Here is a 27,014-nt window from a genome sequence, read left to right on the forward strand (position 1 = left end):
CAGGCAGGTCGGGTTATTACACCTGTCTTTGACTAGCGTGTCAATATATTTGGTCGAGGGTGAAACCGAAGAATCGGCAAACCGAACGAAAGTCGAGGTCGAAAGGTCGGCGCGGGAGTCAAAACATGAAACCACACAGGAATCCACAAGATAGAAAGAAAAGGCTGGGAGGGACAAGAGGGCGGAAAAAAAATGAACTGTTCAAAAATCCTGAGGAAAATAATGGGGAAACTGCCTGAAAGGAAAACAAAAAAAACTTACCAGGAAATCCAGAGGAGTTCACCTGAAAGGCCGTCACGTTCTCTGGAAATCTAATTATTCTCAGGTTAGGACCTGAAAGTTTGAGAACGCTCGCTCTAGAGGACACCTCATCATGGTTCGACCACTGCTCGGGCCCCCGGGGGCCGCTTTATCACATTATCTTGCACCTTGGGGCTTCCTAACAGGCCAATGTCGTATTTAATCTACCCTGTCAGATGCCCCTCGAGAGGGCAGTTTCGGAGCGGCTTCTTGAACATCGGGGCGCGAGTGTCACGCTCGGTCATGTGACTTTTTTGACTGACGTAAAGCTCTTCGATCGTTTAAAGTATGAGGGACTTCTAAAATCCCCTCCCGCCCTCTCCAAATAGAACGCCGTTTCATTTTCAACAGAACTTGTCTCCGCTAGGGTTTTTTATTTCAATATAAAACAGATGAAATGCCGGGAAAATTACGCCGTCCCGCTTTTCAGACGGAGCTTCAACATTCCGCGAGAGCGAGAATGTGAACGCAGCCCCTCCGAAGAGATACAGAGAGCCCTGCCAAGTGCATTATGGAATCTGTCTGTGACACGCACGCCGTTAAGATAAGGCTGGAAATCATCGGGGTGGTCCTTTAGGCGAGGCGGCTCGTATCAGTCAAGCTGCTCGGTGCCAAACGTCGGAGACCGCCGCGTAGCCGAGGCGAGCGAGTGACCGAGTGCTTCTTTGTGAGTGAGATGTGAGATGCGGGGCGGCGGCGGAAAAAAAATAAATAAAAAAATGAACGTGTTCACTCAACCTCTCCTGGGTCAATAACGCCGAAAAAAAAAAAAGAAAAAAAAAAATCCACCCCCCTGGACTCCCCCATCTCAATCAAAAGCTACTGCATCAGTCATTTAGAGCAGACATAAACGGAAAATAACTTGGCTCATTTAAATGCTAATTTGTCTTCGGCTGAAGATTCAGCACAATGGCAACAGGTTAACGGAATACAAAATATAGTACGTGCGCGCCCATAGATCAGACACAAAGACAGTTCTCCAACCGCGTTTCCCCATAAAAATCTTTTATATCTTCATGCATCTCTTTAGCCAAACATTGCCGCATAAATACACAGGAATTAGTGGCCTGCGCTGGCAGAAAATCATTACGGATGCTTTTATATGCAATCACAGCTTCTCCGTCAGCGGCGCCACGCCTTTTGTTATCGTGACCCCGTCCTTTTTTCCGCGGGCGATCCGCGCGCGCGCACGTCCTTCATCGTGAAAACCACACACGATATCCGTGTTCTGCGGCTGATATCGGGGATACGGGGTAAATCACAAACACCCGGGAATGAGCGAAAAAGCCCGCGTGCCTGCACGATAGCTCTTAACCACAGATTTTTTTTTTTTTTTTTTTTCTTTTGGTTCCGGTCTGATCAGAAAAACTCGCCCCAAATATATAGAACTCTCTCCCGGCAGTTTCATCTGTCCTCGTGTTATCAGCCCTTGAGTACATGTGATGTGGGCTGAGCCTCTTTAGTTCCTTCAGCCTGTCAGAAGTACTTAGCGCTGATGAAGTGGCCGTCGACGGCCGCCTGCAGTGGCTCGCTTCACACATACGGGGGGGGGGGAGGAGGTGTCGCTACGGCGCCGTTAGCCCGAGGCCCGCGCGCCCCGTCATGATCCGCCGATGACTTTTCGATTCCGAGGCTACTAATGTGCTGAAGTGAGTTTCCTAGCCTGAGACAAAAAAAAAAAAAAAAATCCCCAAATATCTTTGTTCTTTTTTAGCTGACTTTCCAGCGGATGTTTTTAAAAAACAGCAACAGACGGTGGGCACGATCGTCCACACCCGCAACCAATCGCAGCGAAGGAACATGTGACGCGTCGGCCAATCGGAGACCGGATGCGTGACAGGGCGACTTATCGGAGCGACCGCGTCTTGTGTTTTCTATTTCCATCTCGTGTTTTCCATCTCGTGTTTACAACAACGCCATGGCGTTATTGTAAACACGAGATGGCTAATCGTTTTATTCAACCCAGGAGCCGCCACGCGATTGGCCGGTCGGTGCGCAGCCGCCGCTGATCGGAGCAGGTCGGGTTGCGAAGGGTGAAACGACACCGGGATCCGGAGCCCGGTCTGGTCGCCAGGCTGAGTTTGCAGACTTGGAGTGTTTATCGCTGCCGTTGGATTGGACAGCTAAGTGCTTCTTTGCTATTGATCCAAACATTCCAAGCAGCTGCCGTCTGTCTGTTCAGACTTTCCTCGATAGGAATCTCTTTGTTCGGTCCTCTAATCATTTTCTTCTTGACTCTTTCCTCCCCTCGCTCTTGTTGTTGGTTGTTTGTTTCTTATCTTTCCGCCATCTCTATTTAGTCTCCCATCCTCATGTCAAGCTCCTCAGTTCCATCATCTTTTTCATTATGCTGTTTTAAGTCATCCCTCCATTCACTTGCTTTTTCACTTCCATCCTTATGGTCTCTCATGGACCCTTTTTTTTTTTGCTTTCTTTTTATCGTCGCCCATCCTTGCCCGACTTTCTCACAGCCGTATCTGAATCTTTAACCTCTTTCAATCCGTCTCTCCGTGTCACCCTCCGTCTCTGTCACCATTTCTCTCTTTCCGTCACTGCCTCTGTCCATCTTTCTCATTCTCCCCCTCGGTCTGCAGCCGCCCCGGCTCTGTCTCCCCGTGATTGAGGGAGCTGAAAAGTTAGTTGGATACCCTTCCACTGTCCTCCAAGGTTAGCCGCACACCGGTGTCAGACACACGTGCGCACACACACATGCACAGATGCACGCCGCTGTTGCTGCTGTTTGGAAACCTCGGTTAATTCGAGGTGACAATCTGTTACAATGTAATAACCTCCGAGTGCCTGATGCATGTTTTGTACCTGTGTGTTTGCACACGTGTGTGTGTGTGTGTGTGTGTGTGTGTGTGTGTGTGTGTGCGCACCATCGCTCATTTGGATCCAAAACCTTATGAATTTCAATTACATGAGGCTGACAGGGAAATGGCCCAATTTTTAATTGGGGGGGGGATTTATGTGCGACACAAGGTTATTCGTCGATAACATATCAGTCACATTGTTCAGAGCTGAGAAAGAGTAAGAGAAAGAAAGAGAGAGAGATTATGGAAAGGAGAGAATGAAGGAAAGAAAGGATGATCATTACCTCATTTGACTTGTCAGCTATTGGTCTTGGTAGTCAATCAAGAAACTAAAACCATCCCTTGTGTGTGAACACACACACACACACACACACACACGCAGACCCACATGCATCCACCGGGCAAAGTCACCTTAACAGCAGGAACCCTTCAACACGTCAATCAGCTGTTCGTCCGGGTTCTTTCCTTGTCACAACTGGTCCGGGCTCGAGACCTTCTGTTCCTTTTGTGTCTGATGATCTTAAGCCGTGGCATCAAATGTCACTGCAGCTTCTCGTGGCTGCCGTCTTAAAAAATGGTTTCATTCAGTTGATTTCTAAATTGAGAATTCATTGAGAATAAATATGAAACAGTTAAAAAAAAAACTGTAAAAAAAAGTTTTTTAAATTTATGTTAATATATATACACACACATACACACATATATATATATATATATATATATGTGTGTATGTGTGTGTGTGTGTGTGTGTGTGTGTGTGTGTGTGTGTGTGTGAGCCAACCCAAGTTGGCCAAAAGCCGGGTTTAACCAGAACTAGTCACGTGTCAATCACAGGGCCACATGCAATCGCGCACACGCACACACACACACACACAGACACATATATATGTATTTGTACATATATATACACATGTGTGTGAGCCAACCCAAGCTGACATAGGGCCAAAAGCTGGGTTTAATCTGAACTAGTCAAGTGTCAATCACAGGGCCACACGCACGCAGGCACGCACACACACACACACAAAAACAGAAGTCTCTCAAAGTTTAACACTGAAACACAAAGAACTCAATCTGAGTTTGAGTTTCTGGAAAGAAAGAGCGACTTTGACTTTACCTCCGTCAGTCGTTCTCGCAGCGCAGGTCGTCCTCTGCGTCCCAGCCTCGGTGGATGAGATGAACCTCGGAGCGGTCGGGGGTTCAACATCAGTCGAGGAGAAGCTCGGACCGGGAACTTTTGGTTCCAAGACGACGGCTCCTAACCACCTGGGACGCCTCTGTCATAGTTTACACCCAAAACATTGCACGGCACAGCTCGGGCCTCTGGGTGACCCGCTTCGTCGATAACGCCGGCCCGCGCCGATTTCATGAACGCATCATATCCCCCGATGATATCTCATCGTATTTTCACGCACGCCGAGGGACGTGCATACTTTCCCATCCTATTTATATGAATTAGAAACACCTCTCAGCGTAACCAGGTACACTTTAACAGCGCCACAAATTACATCCATCAAAATGACCATTAAAATAAATCCACAGCTCTCTCACACCGACCCAATAAAATCAGAACACTATAATCCTCATGAGGGGAGGATTTATTCCAGGCCGGCTGTATAACACTCAATACTAAACCTGTCAGTGCGTCAATGTTTTGGCTGATTGGTTTGTACTGCTATCTCAGCCAGAGGCTTCATGCTGCATTTGGAGGAGAATACACCTTCGAGTACTGTTTATTAGTTGTTAACATTCAAATGTATTGAACCGAGACTGATATTCATTTTGAAGACAAAAGTGTTTTGCATCAAGTTTTTTGTACATAAATGTACCACGGGTTATGCTTAAAAGTTACTCGATAACAACGCTGGTTTTAAAAACGCTCTCTTTTTGAGTTCATGATGCCTTCGGGGAGAATTTCTATCTCAACTGCACGGAGTTCTACAGAAGGCGATTTTAAGGAATAAATAGGGTAATCGTCGTTTCCTCTCCAGCCTCGCTGTTTTTCTGTCGAGATTTCCCAATTTATATGACACATGGTTTGCACAGTGAAGCTCCTGCACCGCAGAAGAACAGGTTGAAGGATCATAAAGGTACAGTTCACTTTAACTAGGCTGTACATCAATTGCACAATTAATTTCATCATGTTAACTATCCATAGTGTACATTAACCCTCATATTATGTTAAGGGTCAATTCGACCCATTTCACCCATTGACCCAGTGGGTCAAATTGACCCTTAACATAATATGAGGGTTAAACACCAGCTTTTTTTTTTTAAATCGCAATAAGATTTGGTTTTATTTAGCCGTCCATTAAATGTTGCAGCTGGCCGCAGCTTTCAAACAGCCAAACCTCCATTTATCCGTCGAAAAGATCGAACCGGGAGTCTTTCGTGCTGTGAGGCCGAAGCGCTAACCACCGCGATGCCGTAATATCGAAATAAAGTTAGATCGCAAGACTCGCACCCTTAAATGAAAGCCTCCCGCTGTTCAGTTTGGCTGCAGATGAGTGTTGCCGTGGTTACATGACACCAACTGCACGCGTATTCCGGTTTTAACGGAATTGTGCGATTGATAATTGCACATTCTAAAAATATTTTGGTACAAATCTCCCCCTTGACACAAAAATGTGTATTATTACTGTATATATAGTGTGTATCTGTAATATATTTTTAGACACTGTGGGTCCCTATGGCGACCCGCACCCTCTGGGCCCATTCCCATTTATCCTGCGTCCCCGTCTTTGTTTTTTGCTCTGCTGAGCCGTCACTCAGTGACTTTATTGCTTTTACAGACCACTGGAGTTCATACTGTGTCTGTATGTTTATCAAGCTTTTGTGGATTTTCTCCCCCTCGGCCCACCATTTTTGCTTCCATCCTCAGCCATTTTTTTTTTTTTTTTTTTTTTGCTTTTTTGCCCTTTTACTCAACACCTTGTTTCTCTACATTTATCAGCAGCACCCTCCCTCCGTCACCCCCTCCGCCCCGACTTTCCAGTCTGTTCATCTCCACATGCAGTTGTGGATGGAGAGGCACGGGCGATGCATAAACGGGCGGCTTGCGGAGGTGAAGAGGAGACAGATGCACAGAGCAGGAGATAGCAGAGGAAGCATCTGACGTTCTGTCCGCCAGGGCGGCCATGAGTGTCGTTACAATCTGTAACACACACACACACACACATAGGACCGGTTGGGGGAAATGTGCATCCTCTCAAACAACACTGAAATTAACACAACAGGAAATTGGTTTCTGCTTTTTTCTCAAATCGCAAATCCGGCAGTTTATCAAGCGATAAACGATAAGTAAATGGAATGTGTAATTTACCCGGCAACGTGGATTGATGGAGGGATGGCTCTGATAGATAGTGACTGATCGAATAAAAAAAAAAAAAAAAAGAAACAAAATAAATAAACAGAACAGTACAATTACGATCGCTATAGCTTTTAGCTGGAATGAAAACATCACACTCTGGCGTCGCCCGTAACACATTATATGATGAAGTCTTGGAAAAAAAAAAAAAAATCAATGTTCCTTTGAGTTCAAAATGTTTACAGAAACCTGTTTTGTGTTTCAGTTCAGCCGGGAATCCTGGGGTGTCGTGTTATCAAGCGTCTCGTCCTGACATACGTTTTATTTTTCTGTCCCTTTCCTGCGAAGGTTATATCTCAGTCAGAAACAACAACAACAACAAAAAAAAAAAATCATTTCCCAAAGGTCAAAGGCCATCTGTCCGCCGTGCTGCGCTCTTTTCCAGCGCTCGCGGTCGGAGCGCCGCGCGTTGCTACGTGCACGTGTCCGACCGAGAATGAGTATTTCGGACCGATAAACAAAAATGTAACTTCCCTCGAGCCGAAGAGTGCGGGGCAGCCGATCACCTGCGACCGAAGCCGGGTTCCGATCGAACGCGGCCGACCTGATCGGACGTCTCACATCGCCGCGGTTACGGGGAGGCGGCTGAGCGAGCGTTAGCCGCAGCGGCGCTTTGTTTAAATACGGAAATGTCAAAGTCTGTGAGACGATACTGAGTGTGTGTGTGTGTGTCCACATGTGTGACCGACTGCGGCTGAGTGTGTGTCCCCAGGCTCTTTTCTGATAGACCACTACTGGGCGTTGTGGAGATGAAAGGGATGCTGGGAACTCATCTCATGCTATGAATCCTGGGTAAGTAGCGTGTGATGTGAGCACAACCTCATCACTCAGTGAAAGAAGGCTTTCATCCCTTATCCGCTCCCTCTATCAATATTCCTCTTTCTCTCTCCCCCCCCTTGTCCTTGCCCCCGTTTCTTTCTTCTCTCCCTCGTCCTCGGTTTCTTCTTCATCCTTTTGTTTTTTTTTTTTTCTCATTCCCTTCCCTCATTTCCACACTTATTTCCTACCGCTATCGTTTCAAGCGGGCCCTTCTTACCTTTTCCTTCCTGTGTGTTTTTTTTTTTTTTTTTTTTCCCCCCTTCATTTCCAATCCTTCCAATTTTCTCTTCCCCTTTTTCATTTCCTGTGTTTTACTTCTTTCTCCTCTTGGTTTTACTTCCTCCCGCCTCGCTTCTCCCGTCAGCGTTTTCCCCCTCAGTTCTTCTCGAAATCCTCCTCCTGTCCTACTGTGAACATAAAATGATCAAAGTGCCCATTCTGGCCATGACAGTTCAATTTAACCAGGGCACACGTGTCCAGACACACACACACACACACACACCTCGCGGTCGGACACGTCGAGATGTCAGGCTCGAGGATTTTGTTCACATATACTCGCGCAAGTTGGACGAGTCGGATTTCAAAATCAATCGGATCCACCGCCGATGAACCGCAAACTTTCCCCCCCAGACGGAATCTGGAGTTGAAAACTTTTTCTTTTTTTTTTTTTTACGAAGCGCTCCGAGGTTCAAGGAGTGCGGGATCAACAAAGCAGAATGCTAGCTTTGTGTGTGTGTGTGTGTGTGTGTGTGTGTGATACACAGTGTCCTCCCATAAACCGTAATGACAAAGCTGAAGAGTTTGACTCGTAACTTAATGACCGCAGTTTTATTTTCTTCCGGGCTCCCGGTGCTGCGCTCCTGTCAAACGGCGGCGGACAAGCCGCGCCGGCATGGCGGAGGCGCCGCAGACAGCGACGCCGGAGAGACTTGACCGCCGAGTTGCGTCGCAAACTACCACGGGCGCCCGGAGGAAGGAGCCGGTGTACAATAATAATGAGTCATGCAACATTTATGTCTAATTAAAATATGTCTTGGTGTGAGAAGTTAAATTGCATCTGAGTACTGCACATTAGGAACCGGCTTTATATCTGCTGGCTATTTATTAAATCCACGAATGCTGCCCGTTAGGAAAATAATGACGGAGAAAGTCTCATTCGATAGAACATCATTTACGTAAGGTGGCGGCCGAGCGGCCCTCATGTCTGAGCTGCGGGATGAACTCCGGCTTAAGATGTACCGACATCTCTGTCTTCGGGACTGAACAATATGTTGCATTTTAGAGGCCGGGGGCAGGTGGCCTTCTGAGGGTTCAAATGATGAGCGGTTCAGTCGACGGTTCGAAAGTGTTTCCCGAAACAGTGACCGGCGGGGTCGAACAAGTACAGGTGGCTCAACTTGCCGTGTGCGACATTGGGCGATGACGGATCTTTAAAAAAAAAGCTAGAAAAAGGAAAAAAAAACGCACATCCGCTGTTCCGGATGGGTGCTGAATCACAAAAAGCCGACCGTATAGAGGTTTGAAAAAAATCTGCTCACCAAAAGTGCCCCAAAAATATAATTTTTTCTACATACAGTACAAAAAACGTTCTCTCGCATGACATTTTGAGCAAATATAGGCTCTTCCTCAGACGCTTACCAGAGCTATGTGTTAACAAACATGTTATTTTGACGCCATTTTTAAGGGAATGATCATGTGATTGATTTAAAAAAAAGCATATGACACGGTGCAGACAGAGAAACTCTGGTATTGTATGAGGAATTCTGGAGTAGCCGAGAAGTAGGCTAGACTGGTGCAGGACATGTATGCTAGCTGTAAGACAGTGGTGCGGTGTGCTGTAGGTGCAGGACATGTATGCTAGCTGTAAGACAGTGGTGCGGTGTGCTGTAGGTGCAGGACATGTATGCTAACTGTAAGACAGTGGTGCGGTGTGCTGTAGGGGTAACAGAGGAGTTCAAGGTGGAGTTGGGACTTCATCAGGGATCAGGGAGCCCCTTCTGGACAGGCTGACAGATAGACAGGAATCTCCATGGACCATGATGTTTGCAGATGACATTGTGATCTGTAGTGCGAGTAGGGAACAGGTTGAGAAAAATCTAGAGGTGGAGGTATGAAGGATATGAAGTCAGTTGGTGTGAGAGAGGAGGATACAGAGAATCGGGGTAGATGGAGACGGTTGATTCACTGTGGTGACCCCTGAAGGGAAAAGCTGAAAGGAGAAGAAAAAGAAGATCATGTGATTGATTCCCCCCTTTTTTTGCGCCTCTTGTTAGATATATCATTTTGTATTTACATTTTAATATTATAACATTATCTTCACCGTTTTTCGATACCAGACCGGAGAAACGGATACTTTTTTATGGAAACTAACACCTCGATCGAAGGGTTTCAGCATAAAATATAAAATATCAAGTATATACATGGGAAGAAGAATTAGACCAACAAAGCCAAATAATACAGACAGAAATCATGGTATGGACATGATGACAAATCCTTACCAAACAGGTATAACTACGGAAAAAGTATTTGCCGCTTCTGCACTGTAGGAACTTTTTGCAGCTCCGTGGACCTTTTCTGGTTCCTTCGTATATCCAGACGGGAGAGGAACCAGGTTCCATGGAACCCCTGTTTGCGCTCCTTCTCTGATGCGGGGTCTTTTCATAGCTCCGTAGGAACTCATCTCAAAATCCGCGTCCATTACCAGATACTTGACAGAGCGGCATTTATAAAAACCATTGCGGTCCTTGTTCAGCTGTTTTCTCACGACATAATGGACAGAAGCAGCGAGGAAGAGGTCCGAGGTCTTCTGGGCGCAGAGGGGTTTCCAGGGCTCGCAGTGGAACATCAACATTTTGGGCAAAATAATTACAGAGTTAACTGACAGAGGGTTTTGTTTTTCTCATGGCGCAGGGAGGAAATAAAAACACTTCAACCCATCTGATAGCCCATGGATATTAATCCCGACATGCAGAACACGAACGCCACGGCAACTTTGCCCTCCATGATGTCCTCGACCTCCTCCGCTTCTTCACGGTGCTTCGTTTTCAACTTCAGAGGCTGGATTGTAAAAATTAACTGCACGGTAGCGCAGCAGTTAGTGATCGTGCTTCACAGCTGGCAGGTCCCGGGTTCGAATCCCAGGCTTGACGGGGCCTTTCTGTGTGGAGTTTGCATTTTCCCCATGTCTGCGAAGGGGTACTCCGGTTTTGCCTACCACTAAAAACATGCACAATAGGTCAGATTGAATGGACAACGGGACAACGGATGCAAATTAGCCCATAGCTACAATCGGGAGTGGTGTGTTTACATGCGTGTCTCATGTGGGTTCATTAACATGCACCGTCCCAACCAAATAAACAAATAAAAATGAAGAAGGATGGGACTTCCTGGATAGAAAGTCAAGCGGCCGATGGGAAATGGAGTCCCAGAGATACAGGTGCGGCGATTGCACGGAAGGCCGTCAAGGAGAAACAGGTGTGACTGAAGCGACGCAGAGACGAAGGGAACTCCGAACAGAACTGGAAACGGAGGCCGGACGCCGATATCGTAGGAATATTGGCGAAATCGACCGCCACGGTTGGATTCTTGTCAGCTCGCTGCTTTCCTGGGCTTTTTTTCGATAACCCTCCGAGCGACCGACCTCATGGACCCGGACCCGCACCCGAAGCCGAGGAGCACTCCGAGGTAAACAGTCCGCGTGGTTGCTTTTGTTAAATTCTGCTCGATGAAGAAAACACATCTTTTTCTTTCTGCCTCGGCTTCCGTGATTTCTGCTTGTTTCAGTGAACCGGGTCCGCTGGCAGAATCTGGCAGGGATTTAAGCGGGTTCGTATCCGAGTCCAACAGTTTGTCATTTACCGACACGAGCTGCTGTCACAGGACTGTCGATTCTCAATTTTGGACTTTTCAGTTTGGATGTAATGGAGTTGAGTTGCTTATTGTGTCACTTCTGCGAGTTTCGTTCCAACGGTTTTTAACCCCGTGTTTCCTTTTGTTTTTTTGCTATAAATTTTTGATTCTCATCGGTTCATTGTGCTTCCCCTGGAAACTGGTGAACCTCCTGCCTTTTTAGGTCCTCTTTTCGCCCATCTGCCAAATATCAGCCGTGCCCTAGATACAAAAAACACACACGGATCTGTCATCCGATCGTCAAACTGGTGAATTTTCGAGGCGGTCGACTTGGAAGGGGACGGTCCGATGAAGGTTTGTCACGTCCCAGTTTTGAGTTTGTCCTCACGGTTGGCTTCGCACCGAACTGCCGAACCCACGTCACTGCTTCCGGACACGTTGCTTCTCGACTCCTCCTTACGCAAGATAAGATGTTTTTTTTTTTTTAAGTATTCCTGGTAGTTTGCGAACGTCAAGATCATCTGTGGTGACGCGAATCCATTCGGGACCAACCGATTCACTAATCCTTTCATATTTCAAAAGTAAACCGTCGACCTCCCTTTGAAAAAAAAAAATCCGAATTCAAATCGGAAATAAGATAATGCGTAAATCTGATGAGGCGACCGTAGCGCGTCGCTCTCCTGAGCCACCCTTTGAGTTCTTTTACACGCCTGTGGAATGCAATGCCCTTCAACGCGGCGTCGGCGGATTCGGGGCCGCGATTCTGTTCACTCTTCTGCATCATCACCTGCGGCGTGTGAATCCTGCCGCCGAGATACTCCTGCGCTCGCGTGATTTACGGGCCGGCGGTGTTTCGGTTGGGGACGGTTACGTGACCGAATCCCGTTCCAGGATTTGATTTATCTCCGTTTTTCCATCCTCGCCCGTAGTCGATCCCTCCTCCGAGCCCCCTCGGGAGCGGATTCGGCGTCCTCGCTCCGAAAACGCGCGAACGGCCGTGGCGGTTTTTAACCGGCGCACATATTTTTCCTCCAGGAACCCAACTTTTCTCCAGGTTGTGTGTTTCTTTCCTCATCTGTCTCCTCCTCCTGTGTGTCTGCACAAACTTTTCCTCTCTCTTTACACCTCTCTTTCATCCTGCCATCCTCGCCTTCCGCCTCTGTTCCTCTGCGTCACTCCCTCTATACTGATCTATGATGCAATGAAACAAAACAAGACTTCTCCTCCTCTCTCCACCCACCCCTCCTTCCCAACCTGTCTCCCCTTTCTTCTTTCTTCACCTACGTCATATCCTTTCATTTGCTTTTTATTCCCTTTTCTCTCCCTCACCTTCCCGTCTACTTTACCTCCCCTCCTTCCTTCCATTTTCTTTTCCGCCCTTACATCTCCTCTTCTGGCTCCTCCTTTTCCCTCTCCAGAGTTCTCTGCTTTCCGTCTGTTTCATTAACAAGATTTATCTTCTCTAATAATTACACTGTGCACGCACACACTCTGGATGAGAGCGCACACACACACACACACACTCACACACACACACATTCAGGATGTCAGTCACGCCGCTGAGCTCTGCAGTGCCGCTTTTCCACCAGTCAGGGTCACTGTGGCACTGGAAAGGAAGAACGGTGGAGGTTGGGGGGCCGAACAGAACAAAGCGGGACAGAACATGAAGATGGGTGTGTGTGTGTGTGTGTGTGTGTGTGTGTGGCTACCTGTGTATGTTTCCATGACACTGTTGAGACTGCAGCCTGGCACCGCCGCGGCACCTTGACGCGTCCACGTTGACATCATTTGAACTGAAAGCAAACCGCATTGAATGGTAACTTTATTTTCCAATTCATTTACGTTTGAATCAACGCTCTCATACTGGCTTCATGCCCCGCTGAAGGTCATACGTATGTGTGTGTGTGTGTGTTTGAGATTTAAAAAAAAAAAAAAAAAGACACCAAGGTCTCTTTCTTGTTGCATGGAAGTACTTTTTAATTCACAAAGTCTTTACGCTTGTAAATATTAACTCTGCGAGATGAGCCGGATGACTTTAACGGAGGTGCTTTTCAAACATGTTCTCCCGAAGTGCCCCCAGATCTCTTGATATCATAATCCTGTGGGTGCAGCGGAGCCACGGCTGCAGACGGAGCCTGATTGACGCCCGCTCGCCGTCTGACATCCATGGAGAGACATTGATGGCGCGATTTGGCGTTTTTCGGAACCGACGGAGAGACTCGCTGGGGGTCTTATTCCGAGCGCCGTTTTCCAAAAATGAAAAGTTTGAAACGCAGCAGGATGATTTTGGGGGAAGCAAAGAGAATTCCAGAGGCCCTTTATCAGCATCAAACAATGGGTTTTTATGTCATGACAGCAAATAAATGTTTTTAATTTCATTTTTACTTTAACGTTTCAAGATGCAGCCTTGCGTTTTACTCGTATTCAAAGCGATTAAATGGCAATTTTTTTGTGACAAATGATTAATGATAACATATTTAAAGATGTTTATTAGACGATGAAAAACAGCGGTATGTGGAGGGGAAAGTCAAGTCACAATATAAGTATAAATGTTATATATCATGTGTGACGAGCAATTCAGATAATGAATAAATGAATGAATGTTTAATAACAGCAGCGAGTTGAAAGTGTGAGCAGATTAGCCAACTGCAGTTTCATCACAATACATTTCCAATGATTTATGGTTATTTAGTGCATTTAGACAAACCCAGAAATTGCAGAGACCAACAGGATTATTGTGTTTTTTTTAAAATAAAGCCCAAGGAGGTCCTTTTTTCATCCAGAGGGTTCCATCAAATCCTCCCATCCCGCACCCACCCAACATCCCGTCCTATTTTACGGGTGATAATCTTTTCAAACAGAGTTCCACCGCCGTCGACACGTGAAAACAAATCACTCTGATATTCTATTCATTTCAAGACGATGAGACGGAGATGGAAACGTCAATAAATTACCGTTTCGGTTTATCGATCGATGAACCCTTTCTCTCGTTAGATGACGTTTTCCAGTATTACGATGTCCGTTTTCCCACCCGTTACCTCCTGCCCTTGGAAACGGCAGTTGATGAAAAACAATCCCGCCGCAAAGTCCGCTTAATGGTCGCGTCGGAGTTTTTTACGCAGTTTTTTCCCCCTCGGCGTACGAGGCCCTCCGGGAGACGGGAAAATTGAAGCTTAAAGTTCACCAGCTCTGCGATAATTAGGCAAACTAAAATGTGTAATCCAATTTAAAAATCTGGGAAAGCGGGGTAAAAAAAAAAAAAAATGAACGTTGCGGTGAGATTGTTTGTGACCGAACATTCAGAATACAGAAAGCAACTGTGTTCGTTCCAAGCAGTGATTTTTTTTTTTTTTTTTTTTTTTTTTTTGAAAGCCATCAATTCCTTGCACTTCAGTTTTCCTCCTTGTTTTTGAAAACCCTATGACAGACACGACATCCAAAAAAAATAAAACGATATTTCTCTATTTGGAAGCGATTCACCTCCAACCAGGCTTTGCGTTCTCCCTCCCGTGAGGATGGAGCTGCAGACACACACACACACACACACACACACACACACCTCAAAGGCTAGTGGACATGGTGGTGGATGTTCCTGGTGTTTGCACAGTTTTGGTCACCGAGTACGCCATGTTGTGCATAAGCAGCGATAATGGAAGGATCCACAGAGTGAATGTTCCAATGTGGCGACCACGTGTGTGTGTGTGAGTGTGTGTCTGTGTGTGAGTGTGTGTGTGTGCCGTTGGTAGTCAAGTGTATTATTGTCACTTCAGGCTTTCCAAGCAACCCCCCCCACCCACACACACACACACACTTGTGCACAGGTGTCCACTCTTGTTACTAGAGCACAGCAAGGAGGGTGTGTGTGTGTGTGTGTGTGTATGTGTGTGTGGTTGTGGACAAACTGAGGTGTGTGTCGGTTGATAAAGTTTATCAGCTCAGGGCATGTTGCCGTCAACAACCAGTGTTGTGAAGAGAAAAGGCCACAGACAAAGTGTGTGTGTGTGTGCGTGTGTGTGTGTGTGTGTGTGTGTGTGTGTGTGTCTTCAGAGTCTTAAGGCACTCCTGCTGATGACCCTCTGTTCTTCACAGGGACACACACACACACACACACACACACGTTTGTTGCCGTCCATTCACGATCATTAAATCGCAAGTTCATTTGCATGACAGAATATTTGGTTATTGAGAATTTGATATTGTTATGATAAGATAAATGTGTTAGATTAAAACACACACACACACACACACCTGTAGTTTGAGAGTTGTCACTGACACACTGCATTGTGAAGTCTGAAAGATTAACCATCACAACTAATCCTCTAATCCAGACTGAGCCTAAATCCAAGTCTAACTGTAATCCTAAAATCAAATCTGAACCCTTTGAGTTCCCCTTAAAAGGTGTCCCAGAAATACTTTGCCCCCGCAGATTTAGCCGTACACACACACACACACACACACACGCAGAAGACCTGAATCCACGATGAAGAGGAAAAGCTATCAGCATATTTATAAGATGGTATTTCAAACACGCCGCCGACTGCAGAGCCTCAAAACCCCAAAACCCAGCTGAGCAAGTGGCACAACAACAGGATAAACAATTGCTTTTTTTTTTTTTTTTTTAGGGAGGGGAGGATCTCTCAGAATGTCATCGCGCACTTCAAATCCCCCGCTTCAGACCGTAAACACCGTCTCCGAATGTCCCGTCTAAAAACTCGAACGTTAACGGCAGACTCTCAAAACTACGCTCTTCATCCGAGCAAAACATTGTTTTCTTCTCTTGCGTTGTCTTGACAACAGCGAGCGTGTGTGTGTGTGTGTGATGTCACACAGTGTTGATACGTTATCGGCGGATATAATGTCGATTTTGATTTCGCCGTCTGCCGCAGGCGTGAACGGATGTGACGGTGTTTCCGCTAAATCAAACTTGGAACTTTTTAATTTCCAAACAAACTAGTTACCGGGTCCGTCTGACTCAGCCGCTCGATCTGGAAAGCCAACTTTTTGGCCAGACTGTTTGAAAATCTGTCCGAAACGGCGCCAGAAGGGCCCCGGCGCCCCCCTTTCAACTCCGACTGAAGGGCCCCCGGGCCGCGGAAGGCGCTTGGCCTTCACGCGCCGCAGCTGCTCGTCGGCCGGGCGAAGGGGACGGCTTCCCGCCGAGCCTCCGTGAAGCTGAGATTCTGCACCCGTGCTGGGAACGAGGACATCTCTTGGCGGGCGGCCCGGTTTGAACGGCTGCTGACCGGAGGGGGGAGAACGAGTTGCGGTGTGAATCCGTTCGCAGACGACGAAACCTTGAGTTTATAGGTTTCTCGTTTCTGTTGTTTTTTTTTTTTTTTTTTTTTTTTACCCCAAAACACCAGAGCTGTCGGGCTGATTTTTGATTCAGGACAGAGGCGTGTGTGTCGTTGCTATGCAGTATGTGTGTGTGTGTACGTTTGTGTATGTGTTTGTCAAAAAAAAAAAAAAAATCTCACTAACCCAAGCTTACTGTTCTGTATATTTCCTGTGCATCTTGTATTTGCAAGTGTTATTTGCAGTCCCTATGTCCTCTATTGTAAGTCGCTTTGGATAAAAGCGTCTGCCAAATGCAATGTAATGTAATGTTGCCACAGCCGGTGAATTTTTAGACGCTTCTTGTAAACAAGAGATCGGGTTTTTGTCACATGGAAATGTATTTATCAACCATTCGTATGTCTTGGATGTTCAGGGTCTCCGGTGACCTTCCTGCATGTTTTTGGACTGTGGGAGGAAATTGGAGCACCTTGAAGACTTCCCGCCCGCACACAGAAAGGCCCTTTAAATCGAACCGATGACTTTCTTGCTGTGAGGCCGAAGCGCTAAAGTTCAATTTAGATTTTTTTTTTCCTCTTATATTTCTATTTTTATCATGTATGACACAAGGATGGTTTTGTCTACGATCACTCCTCAGGTCCACTTATTTATTCAGGGACCGAAGGGACTATTGAATTACCACAAATCCAAAAAAAAAAAAGCCCCGGTTACATCTCCAATCAATATTAATATATTGACATAATAAGAGGGGTAAAAAAAAAAATCCCGTAAAAAGTACCTGGTCTCAGGGTTCGCCTTTTTTGGATGACCTTGAATTCTTCGAGGGGCGGAGGAGTCACCGCAAGTTCCAGTTGTAGCATTTCTGCATCCGAAAGCCGATTATTTCATTGACAAAATCACCCAAAAATACGGTGGTGACGCTGCTGGCGTTCTTTCGCCGATGATGTGATCGTCTCGGCGGTTCTAATTAAAGCGTGCGAGGACACTAATCCCGGCCTCGCAGCTGAAATATACATCATTCCGTTGGAGGCGGCTGCTGCCGCTTCTGTTGTTCAGAACCGACAGCGCCGTTCAATCAATCGGTTTAATTAAACTCCCCCACCAGATCCATCCCAGATAGCCCGGCAACCTGCCGCCGTCATGCAAATGAGCGGCGTGAAGGTTAAGCTCTCGTCCTGTCGTGACCCGACGGGCGAGGAGAAACTCAAATATCCACCCAGACGGAAGGAGGAAGCTTTTGTTTTGGTACCAACTAATAGAAAGAATTGCTCAAACAAGTATCGCACGGATCCTCGCTGACCGCTAAGCATCTTTCCTTCAGAATTGTATTCCAAACGGTGCGGGAACGATTATACCGCGCCGAACTTTAAAAATAATTTTTCAAGGGCACGCGGGGTTCGCGGCGAAACAAGAGCAGCAACTGGCGTGAAACGGTGGCGACAGTGATTAAACTCACGGCTCCTCCGTCTTAATCGGAGCTGGCCATCGCACTTGGACGCCTTCCACTGGAGACTGCTTTTTTTTGTTTTTTTTAATCCGCTATTTCTTGCCTGTGAAGGGCAAATCGATCTTAAATTACATTTGCGAGGTATGAAGTGAAACCGAAAACCCAATTCTTAAGCACGGAATGCGATTGTCCTCCGTGGTTATCGTCGTAATAATCTGTAATATTGCGATGCTATCCGGCCGCATCGATTCATCTTTCCAATGCTGTTTAAACGTCGGTGTGCGAAACAAACCCACTAATGAAGACGTTGTTTGTTTTCCACGTCGCTTTTATAATCGCCATCTGGTTCAGCTGGATCAGCCTTGTATTATTGATTCATAAAAGGTGGGAAAAAAAAAGGCGACTCCTCATTTCCATCAAAAGGAAGCCATTAGTGTTTCAGCTTTGAATTTTTTCATAGTTTAAAAACACCCAATTCTGCACAAACCCCGCCCACTTCATTTTTTGGACCAATCAGAACAGTTCTTGCTCCTGGTCTTTGCTTTTGCTTTAAGTGAAATGTTTATTTGTGACACGTGTGTTTATGTCTGTGCAGATTCCGACATCATTGGGGTTTGAAAAAAAAAAAAATTTTTTGCATATAGTTAACAAACATGTTATTGTGGTGCCATTTTTAAAGGGATCATGTGATTTGATTCCCTCCTCTTTTGTGCCTCTTGTTAGATATCGTCACCCTCTTAAAATAATCGCCTTAGTATTTTTTTTACATTAATGTTTTTTTTGCCCTAAATCATCTCATGATGTTGATCTCTGGCAAAATTGCCTAAATCCTCAGTTAAACAGATTGTGCCATTTTACCCCTTTAGTAGAAATTGCCTATGTCAAGAGTGTGTCAAATGGTTCAGTTTTTTGTGTTTCCTGAAAAATCTGAAAAAATGACTTCGTCGATTATTTTAAGAGGGTGACGATATATAATGTCATTGACATTTTACATTACATTTTACATTTTCAAGACCAGACCAGAGATACTTTTTCACATATGTACAGATAAGATAAACTTTATTGATCCCCATAGGGGAAATGCCTTTGTCACAGCAGCGTTACAGTTATAATGTCAAAAAAGTAAAAAAGTAAAATAAATATGAAATATAAATAGAGAGACAGATGATAACAAGGCGTCCGCGAATAAATAGGCAGCGGCAACAACAACTACAGCAACAAAGTCGGGGATAAGAATGGAAAACATACAGGGTGAGAAATACACAACCAGAGCAAAACAACACTATAAATTGCGACCATAACAATGAATAAGGAGGAAGAATTAGACAAACAGAGCAAACAAAACAGACAAGAAACAGACATACCTCTAAACAAGGTTTAATATCAAATTCCTCATTTAATTCTCGTGCGGTTAGTGTTCTCAGCGTGTATATCAAGAGCCGTTCCCGTTTGAAAAGGATGGATCTAACATCCGATTCCAACATCAACCTTTAAAGAAATGAAACAAAAAATGCAAAAAGCTAAAAATATTTTTGCGCCTTTTTGCCTTGACCATCATGCAGATCCCCGCATTCATCCAATGGAATCGACACGCACGTCGCCACACTAAGGAAAGTTCATTTCATGGAAACGCAGTCGGCGGATCACAAGCTGAGGACAGCTAGCGCGGCGTATGTTTTTCCAGAGTTAGCATCGGTGACCGCTAACCGGTGGCTGTCACTTCTGTTTAACCTCACCGGTAGTAACTGTCCCGTTCGGTAAGCCTCCTAACCCGCGTCCTCCGTGTCCACAAACAAACAAACATCCGAAAATGAATTCGCATTTCCGAGCTCTCTTTATTTTTCCACGTGGTGTGCATTTTTAAATATTTGGTTTACGTCTTTTTCCCGTCAGTAACCCTTCTGCCGGCTTCGGTGTCAATTTGCATCCGTTTCCGAAACATCCGGCTCCTAAATCCAGCCCGGGGTGGGGCGGTGTCGGGACGGGGGGGCCCGTGCGGGGACACGTGCACGGGGCGACGGCTGTTTTTGTAACCTTGAGCGGCAGCTGGACTCGAACCTGCCGGGCCCCGCCTCCGCCAAAAGCGATGCGGCCAACGGGTCTCCTTGGAGGAATCACTGGCGGCCATGGTAACGGCTTGGCATCCGTAGCGTTCGCTCTTCTCTGATCTTGAAGTTTGAGCGAGTGAAGTTTAGGATACGCTGCTGCCCCTCTTCAAAGGATATGGCGTGCTGGGTCCACGCCGTTTTAGGTCAGACGTCCTGACCGAGGTGACGCAACGGTTTGAAAACCGCACCAGTGGTAGTGTTTTTTTTTTAATTTTTTTTCGTATTTTTTTTTTTTTAAACGTTATAATTTTGAAAAAAAAATTGAAATAATAATTTCAAGGCACCCCTTAAAGGCAGCACCCGCACCACATAAAGAAAACCCTATCATATATCAATAACAGCCCTGACTATTGGCATGATCTGCACAGATTGAAAAGGCACGGAGGAAAGTTTTCACCCTGTTCGGGGTTAAAAATACTCACTTTGGTCAAGGTCACGCATGTGCCTCTCCCACTGCAGCGGGGAAATAACTTTGAGCGACGCAGCCCGGCCCAATGTATACTTGGTTGTGATTAAAATGACCAGATCCGTTTACTATAACAGATGCAGTTGGGAGCACGGCGGAATACAAGCGGTCCGAGTTTGTCCTGCTCGCAGCCGGCGTATAATTACGTTCATTTCGAAGGTACTTTTTTACCTTTTGAGCGACCGTTCATCCCGTTTCATGCTCCGTAATTTGCATGAATGTCGAGCTCCCGCTCCGAGCTCCGTCGTTGACTGACCGACCGACTGCTACGATCCTGCAGACGGTGTTTGACTCACGAGGGTTCTTTCTTGCTGCACAACCTCCCGTCACCGGGGTACATTTCTTTCCCCTTACAATTTTTTTTTCTGAATCATGATACAATTATCTCTATCTCAGGATAGCAAAGATTTTTTTTGCTGAGCGATGGCTAAATGCTAACTCAGAAGGATGGAAAGCATAATGAAAACACAAAATAGCCGTAGATAATGCTATTAAAATGGTTATTCTAAGAATGGCTGAAATAATTATTTCAGCTTATCCTGTACGCGGGAACTTATAATAATTTTTTAACAAAGCTTTGCGCTGCCTGGAATTCGTCAAACTTTTGTTTTACTACTCGGATGTATAAAGACCAGATTAGAAACTGGGGTGTTTTGAAAAAATGAATAAAATATAATGGGCCGGAGTGTGGGGTCTCTCGCAGGAGAGAGTACGGTGGCCGGCAGCCACAGATCCATCTGAGGGCCCTTGACTTTCCCCCGGCTGACGGGGCTCAGGGCTGCGTAGCCGAGCAACAATAATGTCACTTTGACCAAAAAAAAAAAAAAAAAAGAGGCTGATTAAATGTCGCGGTGATGGATCACCCATCCCGAGCAAGTTTGGAGTATCTGCGGCTTCATCTGCCAAGCGCTCCACATCCGAAGGCCGTGTTTTTTTTGTTTTTTTTTTTGTCGCCGCCCGAAAGACAAAATCAGTCATTAGTAAAATGAGCACACACTCTCTCCTCGGATAGTTGAGGTGGACTTGAATCTGGTTCCAGATGATTATCACTGGGTGATCATTCCTGCGCGTCCACCGCGTTGGCGTTTCTCAGCTGATCTTCTTGTTTGCACTAGATGGCACTGTTGCCATGTTCCACCCCAAGTCAGTCAGACGCTGGCGTGCACACACACACACACACACACACACACACACACGAGCAGAGATTGGCAAACTCGACGCAATATGAGGCTCGAGAGATGTCGATCTATCTCTTTTTTTTGACACACACACACACACACACACACACACACATGTAGCCTCCTTCCAACTCAGCTGTTTTCCCACTCCTTCCTTTACACACACACAACCCTGTCAATTCATCCACCGTAATGTAGCATTATCACAAAAACAGGCACACCTTAAAGCAAGGCTATTGCTACTGCAGCTGGATAATGTAAAAATAAAAATTGATATACTGTGCGTATGCACGGCCTCCATGTGAGTCACGGAATCGTGAAATGCTGGTTTACCGCTCGGGGACAGAGTGCAAACTGCTTTTTTGACTTCTTGGTTATGCTAATGGTGTCATAACAGAGTTATGGAGGGGTGAGAGTTTGACGTAAGCGCCGCAAACAACGTTCTTCCCAACTTGGTCTCGAGCACACATGCAAACAAGATGGTGCCCTTTCCAGAAAAACGACTCATTTGTCCCAAAACAAGCCGTGTTTACTTTCCCGAACAAGTCACTTCTTGTTGCCATGCCAATAACGATGGCCCCCTCGCAGAAGTAAAAGTGGAAGTAGCGTCATGTCGCAGCGCCACAAAACCTCATGGAAAGGCGGTTGGCATGACGGCCGGGGGGTTTGATTTTTGACACCGTAGACTGCGGTTTGCGTCTCGTCTCCGACCGACAGCCAATGTGTGGCGGGAGATCAGGAAACTCACAAATATGTTGTTTTCGTTGGCAGCCGGCGTTTTTCTGTTGATCCTCCAGGACTTGTTGCACACCGCGCCGAACCCATGAGGCGGGTCGCTTGACTGACACGGCGGCATGAGAAAGTTGTCAAAGAAGAATATAAAATAACCATTTCAGCTATTTAGTTCACAAACAGCTACTTGTTTGCCAAACACGGAGGTTAAAAACCTTCTTGTAAATGACGTGCACGGAAAATCTAGTTTCTTTGTGTATATTAGCTCGGAGATTTGCGAGATCTCTCGAAGCCCAACGCGCTTGCAGTAAAAAAAACGTGATTTAATGCGAAACTTGCAATGTGCTGACGACTACAACACAACGTAACACACTTGTGCAAACTAACGCTGTGTAGACCGCTAGATTATGTAAGAAAACATTAGATGTTCTGTAAACTGGGATGTAACACAAAACAGACCACAGCAAACTTTAACGCGATGTGACACGATAAAGCGTAATCTGCTTTTGCACGATGGTGGTCAAACTGGTCCGACGGCCATGGACCACCTGCGCTGATGTTTACCTGCCGGCTCACACACTCTCTATTTGCACTTTTAATTAGCAAGCGCTGAACTGCAAACTTTACATTTCCACTCTCACTCACTTTATTGTGCCGTTAGTGTTTTTTTTTTTTTTTTTTGCATCATGTCCTTATGAAGCTGCCCTCCGTGTTACTAACATGTTGTGCAAGGGAACATGTTTCCTCACTGTGGATCTGGCAATAAATACTGTGTTACCTTAAATCTGTGAAATAAAAAGCTGCAGGAAAACACATTTCAGTGTGACATGCTTGCAAACCCCAAGACAATATGGCCCAATTGGAAGACAATAGAAAACAACATAATACCGTGCAACACATGGTAGACAACTGTAAAGTTCAGTGTGTGATAACATAAAAAAAAAAAAAAAATCTTTCTGTTATAATTCGAGCCTCAGTTTATAGTTTTCATGATTAGTTTTCTGGTGCACAAACATTTTTGGATACGATACAAATGGGGCCTGAAAGATCTCCACGGTGTGCACGGTAAAAGTCTAAATGCTGTTCACTTTGTTGAAGGTTAAAGGTGCAATTCATGATGCAAAGTTAAAAAAAAAAACAACCTCTTTTTCTCTTATTCAGCAAACTTCTCATCGAGACCCGCAGCCCCGACTTGAACCGGTTGACCTCGAAAGAGATGAGGCAGAAGAAGCGAGGGACTCCACGGTGACCCCTCCCCCCTTCCACGACCACCGCGTCGCATGACGTAAACACAGCTGAGATGCTAAGCTAACGTGAGTAAATGCCTTCTCAACTTCTAAAAGAGGGATTTTTTTTTTTTTTGTTGCAAATCAGCTTTTGCAAAGGGAGACGACCCAGCTTTTCAAAGTGATGTTGCATTTTCTAATAGACATTTTGCGAAGCGATTCCGGTCCCACACGCATAAGAGCCATAAAGCTGTTGTTTTCGATGCGATCTGGGAAATAGCTCAAGTTGTCGGGCGTGCACGTGCAAAGGGGGATCTGGATGGAGACGCGGTCTGGGCCGGGGAGACCGGCACAGTTTAAAAAATTTACACTACCGTGAAAACAACCTGCCAGTGTGTGCAGATGCATCATGTTACACAGCTGTAAGAACAGGGAGGGGGAAAAAAAAAAAACACATTTCTGACTGGAGGGAAAATAGTACCAGTTGTACATTGATTACAGTCGTGGGAGGGAAAGATATCCGACACCTGCAAAACTCCGCAGAACTCTCTTTTCGGTTTTCAATGGATTTTTCAAAATCGGCTACAGGACCTTGAGTTCGCAATACTGCAAGTCAGCCCTCTTTTCAAGAGCGAGAGCGCGCTCCTTCCAACTGTTCGTACCGAAGCGTCGCACAAAACCTTACTAACCGCAGCGGATGAGTGAAATGAGAGCATTTGTCACGCTCCCCGGTACCGAGCTAAGCACTTTTTTTTTCTTTTCCTGCGACCGGTTAACCTGAACATAAAGAAGACCTTGAATCATCTTGGAAACGTGACACAAAAGGTGCGCCCCCGCTCTCCGCCCGGCGTCTTCGTGTTTCAGCTCCTACATTTAGATGCTAGGAACTCCCCCGCTGCGCGAAAAGATTGCAGGATTACATAATATCTCTTAAGCACCTCTAAGTGTAGGTATTTAAGCTCGCCCATAATGTGCAGCAAACTCCTGCGGAGACTCCATTTGAATACATACGTTCGGGGTCGGGATGAAACCCATTTTCATGTGGTTGGATGTGGCTCCCTATGGAGGCGTAAAGAAGATTGGAGGGCGGCGGATGAGGGGGAGCGCGGAGAGGAAAGGAAACGGCTAAGGGAGGAAGACTGTGTGTTTCAACGTGTCAACACGTAGATATTTCCTCTGCAGAACTTCTGTCTCTCTCCATATCTCACCCAAGTGTTCAGGGGAGTGGGAGTCAGTCCGTGTCTGGAGAGAGACCACACACACACACACACACACACACACGCACACTGGAGAAAAGCTAACCTGGCAGGGCTGGTCGGTTGCAGGGGCGGCCGAGTCTGCTGGCCAGTCTGGCTGTCGCTTCACCTCTGCAGCCCGAGATGAAGAATCTCTGCAAAGTATTTCAGGAATTTCCATGACATCGTGCAAAGATCGGCGCCGCCCGGACGAGACGACGCGCGTTCACATTTTGTCGGCTGAACTTCCCATGAGCAGAAGAACCGGGGTAACGTTTTCGGTGTTTATCGGTCCGACCGGCTCGGGCGGATTATCGTGGATGTTTTGAAAGGACTAATATCTTGTAGATGCTCAACATTTGGATGCAAAACTCCAAGTTAGCAATGTTTGCTAATGGAATTTTAATGGACATGTATTCTGAGAGATGCTAGATGACCATTTATCTACAAGGTTTTCATGATTAATTTGAGTATTAAGTTGTTTTCCAAGACTTTCCACTTTGGTGGCTAACTTGCTCTATTAGCGTGCTGACGTGGCATTTAGCAACCTAAGAAATGTTAGCGTTAGCCGAGTCTGCGCATTATTTCTTGATGAAGAGTTTCTTTTATCCCTGTGGTATCTGATAAAGTTCACTGGTTTACAGAGGAGACACTTGAATTTAATATGAAAAATGTGGCTTTATTTTCTTTTTGATGGCTTTTGGTTTGGAAAATACTCAAAAAGAAAGGCGCTGGAGCGACAACGCTGTAAATCATGACATTGCCGGGAATGAAAATTAGATCGAATTAATCACAACCAGGAACTGAGGGTTTGTTAACACTGTTTGAATTCAGATTATGAGCGCGGCCTGAATGAAAACTGCAGCAGCGGTGGGAAATCTATAAACAGCATTCGCTAGTAATTTGATGCTCTCTCTCTTTTTGAAACCTCCTTGCCGGCGTTTGAGTCGCAGCGGTGGAGGAATCTTGCCTCTGACGCAGCAACCCTCCCGGTCGAGCCTTTCTAAAGAGCAAAAAATTCGTCACGATGGAGACCTGGAGACGCCACAGCGGAAAGGTATAAATTGATTATTGGAATAAGGAGAGCTCCGTCATTAAGACCTGTAATGAGGTGATTCAGGTATCGGTGGAAGTCCGGTGCGCTGCAACACGGCGCCAAGTGTCCATGTGGGTCCATTCCACTGCCCGACATTGATTCTTTGCTTTCTACCATTCGATGGTTCCTCTGATGCTCCCAAGACACGGTCAATTTCGGCTCCTGTCGTTCTCAAGCAAGTTACTTAGCACTGATGGTACGTTTCTAATGGCGCCCCAGTATTTGTTGTTGTTGCTTATCCTGGAGTCTATGACAGCCGTCATTGGGCGAGAGGAGTTCACCCCGGATCGATCGCAGGGCCGGATATAGAAACATGCAAGCATTCACTCCCTCATTGACACAGATCATCCTCTCATTCAAACGTCAAACTGAGGCATACAACTTTTGCTCATCATATAGAGACCTACAACCATTCACTCTCTGGGGGTAACAACGTATCTCCTGCATGTTGAAACCGGAGAACCCGTGAAAAACTCGTGCTGACTCACATAGAAGTCGGAATCCAACCGGGGATCGTCTTCCTGCGGCGCGGAAGCGCTAACCGCTACGCTACCGCGGATCGTTGCTCTCTTTCGGAATATTTGTCTTGACTCAGACAATCGATTTAGATGATAAACAGGGGTGGTTGCGTTCCCAAAGCCTGAAGAATGAAAGACTGAATCCGCAGTGCTGGTGTCAGCAGTCTCAACGCTTTGTTGTTCTTTCTGTGTCAGATGTACCTCAGAAGTGTATGACAACGGTACGCCCCTCCACTGGTGCAACATGTTGGAAAAATAAAACACGGTCTAAGCAGACATGAACTCATGCATCATAGATCCAGAAGGGGGGAAAAAAAAAGCAAACATCTAAAAGTTTACAGGACCTCATGTGTTCCTTCTGATGAAAGGAGACCATCATACAGCGGATACACTCCTCTTAGCTTCATCTTAGCTAACTATAAGTAGCTTCAGACAAGGAAATGCAAACACCACAGGCCGAACAGCAGTCGTGTCGTGCAGTCTTTGGGGATCCGTTCTCTACCAGGGTTTGATGTTTCTCACTTCCAAGATGTACCTTGGTGACATTTCCATGCGCAAAGTACGTCAG

The 27,014-nt window shown here is 46.0% G+C and overlaps 1 long non-coding RNA gene across 1 annotated transcript; it reads right to left on the reverse strand.

Annotated features, from left to right (window-relative positions):
* Positions 1-12,700: 12,700 nt before the first annotated feature.
* Positions 12,701-24,922, reverse strand: LOC147216162 (uncharacterized). Its single transcript, XR_015109157.1, has 3 exons — positions 24,900-24,922; positions 12,855-12,938; positions 12,701-12,751 (listed from the first exon to the last, which is right to left on the reverse strand). It is a non-coding gene; the product is annotated as an uncharacterized LOC147216162 (long non-coding RNA).
* Positions 24,923-27,014: the final 2,092 nt, after the last annotated feature.

This window comes from Fistularia commersonii, chromosome 30, assembly GCF_037954325.1.
Source record: "Fistularia commersonii isolate RoL2024-O1a breed Wild chromosome 30, RoL_Fcom_v1.0, whole genome shotgun sequence".
Lineage (NCBI taxonomy): Eukaryota > Metazoa > Chordata > Actinopteri > Syngnathiformes > Fistulariidae > Fistularia > Fistularia commersonii.